The following is a 6000-nucleotide window of genomic DNA, read 5'->3' on the forward strand; positions in this document are numbered from 1 at the left end:
AACATGCTCATATCTTCCATATCTTATTTTTCTGATTCATCCGTTGAAGACTCATATACTTTAGCCTTTGCTTTAAGAGAAATATTTTTCCTCTTATTTTCATGTTCTTTATGTTGCTAAAGTTGGCTTAATTCCAACTCATGTTCCTCCAATTTACCAAAAAGTGTAGCCAAACACATTTTGATAAACTTTTCTTTTTAGAAATGCCTGTCACCTTCCATTGTCTAGTTAGTGATCTCAGAACTTTCAAGTTCAAGTCACTATTTGATAGCATATTTCCCAATGTAATCAAGTGATTAGTAAGGTGAGTAAATCTCTTTTGGAGATCAAGAATTTTCTTTCCTGCTTTCATGCGGAACATTTCATAATATTGAGAAAGAGTATTGAGTCTAGATTGCTTGACTTCTTCAGTCTCCTCATGTACGGTTTTTAGAGTGTCACACATTTCCTTAGTGGAATTGCAATTTGACACTCTAAAACATTCATCTATTCCTAGGGCTGAAGTGAGGATATTTTTGGCTGTGAGGTCATGTTGCACTTTCTTTTTGTCCTCATCATTCCATGTAGATTTTGATTTATCTTCCCTTACTCTATTGATTATGGTAAAGGGTTGATAGGGTCCTTCCTCAATCGCATTCCAAATATCAAGGTCTTGAGATTCTATAAAGATTCTCATCCTTGTTTTCCAGAAGGCATATCACTCTCCAACAAAGGTTGGACGATGATTGACGTTAGAACCTTCTCCCAAAAAGGACCAAGAGGCCATCTAAAATATTTCAGATCTTTTAGAGTAACTTACCCAAACTAAGCTCTGGTACCAACTATACGTATTAGATGGAAACTAAGAGGGGGCGAGTGCATTAGTTGATGGGAAATATGGTCAAATTTTGTACTTTGACATCATAATATAGTGCAACGAAAAAGTTGTAGAAATATTTCCAAATAAAGACTTTAAATGTAAATGTAAAAGTAGAGAGAAGAGATAGTACACTGATATTTATACTGGTTCCCCTTCTTATCCATGGAAGGCTACACATCCAGTACTCTTGTAGCACATGAGATTTCATTACTAGATATTCTGAGTTGTAATTACAATTTCTCTCCGCGATGCTCTTTGTACATTAAACACTCACAAATAGCATACACCCTTGGAAAACACCCTTTCCAAGTTCTCTCTTTCTCCATGTCACCACACGCATGTGATGACAAGTTTTACAACAAGATGAAGAATGAAAATATGGCAGGATTTTCTTTACAAGATTTGACAATACTATCACTTGCATTCCTCTTGCTGTTAATATAATCAGTAGACAATTATCTTAAAAGTAATTAAGTTTTAACACTTAGAAAAATGCACATGAAGCAATTTCAGAAAATTTCTAAAAGTTTAGAACAAAAGTTGCAACAAAAAGTGTAGAGAATTGTATGTTGAAATTCGTGTAATTCGTGTATTGATTGTGTTTGGAATTGGATATTTCAATGCCTTTATATAGGCTTCCAATCAGCTAATATACCCTTCCATGAAGTTGAGACACCATTGGAATGAAACCCATTCAATTTGGATGAAAACTATTCATCCAGATTTGAAAATCGAGTTATAACTGCTATGTGTAATCGATTACATCGAGGGTGTAATTGATTACACAAACTTGTTGTCCAAACAGGTAATCGATTGTTCCTTGTATTAATCCGTTCCTCAATGTCAGTTATGCTTTGCAATTGTTTTCTTAGTCAAGTAACCTGTTATGTAGTTCTAGTAACCTATTACCAAGTGTCACACAGTTCAGGTAACATATTACCTAGATCTAGTAATCTGTTACTCATGTCAAGTAACTTGTGACTTAGGATTTTGAAATTAATTCAAGATTTATGCAATTAATTTGATAATAGTTTTGAACTTCTTTGAGCATAGCTACTAAATATAATTTGAGTGTAAGGATAGAAGTACATATTGAAGAGTTAGTCTATAAAATCCTTGAAGCTTGAAGTTATTTGTCTTTATAGTCTTCTTCCTTTTATTTCCTCTTTTTGTGATCTTGGTGTCTTCATCAAAATCGTGCCAACATTAGGAGAGATCTTCTTCACAAAACACAGATCTCGTTGTTCGTTTACTTCATTTTCTGCCCGAGGAAGAATGTCAGTTTGCCCATCATTGACATTACAAACTCATCCTTCAGAAGATCAGAAAATTCCATGCACAAGACATGGTTAGTTGCACCAAGGCTTATATCATCTATATAAATTTGAACTAACAATATATCTTTTCAGATTTAGATGCAAAGAGAGTAGTGTCAACTTTTCCCTTTACAAACCCTTTTTTGAAGTGAAAAGAGCTAAGTCTATCATACCAAGCTCTTAGGGTTTGTTTCCACCCATAAAGTACATTTTTCAATTTAAAGACATGGTTCAGATATTTAAAGTTTTTGAAATCGGGGGTTGATCAACACAGACCTCTTCTTGAATATGTCCATTCAAGAGGCACTATTTACTTCCATTTGGTAAAGTTTCAAAGTTCATAATCAAAGTGAAAGCTAAAAGCATTCATCTAGCCTCTAAACTTGCAACAGAGGCATAGATTTCATCATCAATTCCTTCTTCTTGATTATAACCTTTGGCTACTAATCTAGCCTTGTTCTGAATAATTAAGTCGAACTCATCTAATTTGTTTCGCAAAACCCATTTAGTGCCAATGACTAGATGATCACTAGGTCTAGGGACCAAGTCCCAAATATTATTACGTTCAAATTGGTTAAGCTCTTCTGGCTTAGTTATTACCCAATGTCCATTCTCTATGGCCTCATCTATGGTCTTAGGCTCAATTTGAGAAACCAAAGCGAAGAATTTACAAATATTGCAAAGCGAATTTAGGGTTACCACTCCCTTTGAGATACGACCTATAATTTTTTTGATGGGGTGGTCCTTCTTGGTTTTCCAAGCCTACGACATATCCTGATGATCTTGACTTGCTTCTTAGTTATCTCGTGAGACTTTTTCAGATTCTGCATCCTTAGTGTATGCATCTTCAAGAGCACCTGAAACATCATCAAACACAACCTTCCTCTTGTCTTTTGGAGAAGACTCATCAAAATGTACATGTATAGACTCTTCAACGTGCATAGTATGTTTATTACAAACTCTATATGCTTCGTAGGGGGCTTTCAAGAGTATATGATTCAAAAGAACTCTATTCATTATGTAGCATGCGGTATGCATCGCATCGCCCCAAAAGTATTTAGGAACCTTGCTTTCGTTCAACATGGTTCTAGCCAACTCCTCAAGAACTAGACTTTTCGTCTTAACAACTCCATTTTGTTAGGAATTTTAGGAGCAAAATATTCTTGATGAGTGCCATGTGTTTTTTACAGAATTTATCAAATTGGTGGTTTTCAAATTCTCCACCATGATCACTTCGAATACACACTATCTGATGGTTGAGTTGATTTTGAAGAAGTTTGGCAAGAGTTTTAAAAGATTTGAAAGAATCATTTTTCAAAGCGAGAAACAATGTCCATGTGAATCTAGAGAAATCATCTACAATGACTAGTGCATAATAGCTACCACCAATGCTCATAATTTGTGATGGTCCAAACAGGTCCATATGGAGCAACTCCAAAGGCCTTGTTTTGGATACCACAGTTTTTGATGAAAAGTAATTCTTGACTTGCTTGCATTTTTGGCAAGAGTCGCAAATGTCCTCAACTTTAAAATTCAGCTTTGGTAATCCAATCACTAAGTCCTTGGAAGACAATTTTTCAAGATGTTTCAAATGGATATGAGCTGCTCTCATATGCCAAACCCAAATATCACTTTCTTTTGAAATAAAATAGTTTGGAAATAGAGAAGTGATATCATCTAAATAAACCATGTAAATATTATTTATCGAATGACCAATGAACTTAATTTTATTGTCAATGCCACTACATATTTTGCAACATTTGGAGTCAAAAGATACTTTGCTACCTTTATTGCAAAGTTGGCTTATGCTTAGCAATTTATGCTATAATCCTTCCACATAAAGCAATATAGCAGTTGTCATGTGTGAAACATTTCCAATTTTTCCTATTCCACGTATCTTGCCTTGGTTGTTGTCACCATACGTGACATGACCTTTCTCCTTGACGTGACATGACCTTTCTCCTTTCTCCTTGGTTGTTGTCACCATACTTCGATCTATCCCTATCGTGTGCCTAGAACATCCACAATCCATATACCAATGATGTCTATATGTTCTTAGGCACACTTGCAAACCAATATCACTTGTTAGTTTTAGGTACCCAAGTTATGTTGGATCCCTTCTTGTTAATAACCTTGGGAGCTTGTCCTTTTTGAATCCACATATATTGACCACTAGGTACACCATGCATTCTTATATTACATGAAATAGAAGTATGTCCATATATGCCACAATAAAAGCAAATAGGCAATTTTTCATGCATCTTTTTAGTATACGCTACTTGTTTCAAGTTAAACTTCCTTTTCTTAGCATGCTTGTAACCTAGACCAGATCGTGCGAAGAAGATCTTTGCTCCTGACCTTGGCAAGGTTTTGATGAAGACGCCAACATCACCAAAAAGAAGAAAAGGAAGATTACTTATGAAGACCAAGAAGATTAAAGCTTCAAGACAATTAGTCTAAGTCTAAATAGGTACTTCTATCCTACACTCTTTAATACACCAAAGTAGTATTGTTCAAAATATTTTAAAAGAAATTGAAACACTTCAAGTTTGAAATGAAAATATTTTTCAAAATATTGTGTAACATGTTACTGAAATTTGAGTAACATGTTACATGAGTGAGAATGAATTATCCAACAATATTTAAATTGGAGTAACTGATTACTCAAATTTGAGTAACCGATTACTCTAAGTGAATTTTAAATTCACTGTTGGACAGAGAGTTTGGGTAACCGATTACTCAAGTGAGTAACCGATTACTCAATGTAATTTTTCAAAATGTCACGTTTGGGTAACCGATTACCCACTTGCTGTAATCGGTTACTGAGAGCTATTACATAAGTTTTTCAGATTTGAAACTCATGGATTTTCATCCCAAACGAAATGCCTTCATTCCAAACAATTCCTACTCTTTCATAAAGGCACAATGACTGATTGGAAAGCCTATTTAAAGGCCTCAGAACTCACAATGAAAACAACTCTTTGAACAACTCTTTCATAACTCTTTCACACTTTTCTCACAACTTTCCTACACTTTTCTGAAATAGTTTTCTGAACTTCTAACAACTTGAACTCAAACTTTCAAAGCTATTTTTCTGAGTTGCTTGAAGTAAAGTGTTTTAAAGTTTTGTAAAACTTAAAGAGCATTATTTACTAAGTATACAAAAGAGTTGATTGGATTGCAAGTGTTATTATATTTCATACTTGTAAAGGCAATCCAAGCCATCATTCAAATTCTTCATTCATTGTAATTACTTTCTTTCACGGGGTGTGAATAGAAAGGGGATAGAGTTACTTGCAAAGGTGTTTTACAAGGTGATAAGTATTAGTGAGTGTGTAAGGTACAAAGAGATCTCAGGGTGAGATACTGTAATTACAACTCATAATATTTAGTGGAAAATCTCTTGTGCTGCAAGAGTACTGGCGTAGCCTTCGGTGAACAAGAAGGTGAACCATTATAAAATCCTTGTGTACTCTCTTCTCCCTTACCTCTTTGATTTATTCTTGTTTGTTTTCTGCAATATTATCCGCTGCACTTTAACTCTTCATTTTGTAGAAAAAGTGGTCATAATTTGTAGTCAACTAATTCACCCCCCTTGTTAGTTGCAATCTCATTCTTACAATTGGTATCTGAGCTTTTTTTGAGTAAATTTTTCTCAAAACAGATCCTACATCAAAGATGGCCGCAAGATCATTCCTAGGAGAAGGTTCTAACATAAACCGCCCTCCAATACTTGGATATATGGAACGCAATTGAAGAAGGACCCTATGAACCCTTCACAGTTATAAACAGTGTAAGGTAAATAAAGCCTAAATCTTCATGGAA

The sequence above is a fragment of the Lupinus angustifolius genome, chromosome LG03, assembly GCF_001865875.1.
Source record: "Lupinus angustifolius cultivar Tanjil chromosome LG03, LupAngTanjil_v1.0, whole genome shotgun sequence".
NCBI lineage: Eukaryota > Viridiplantae > Streptophyta > Magnoliopsida > Fabales > Fabaceae > Lupinus > Lupinus angustifolius.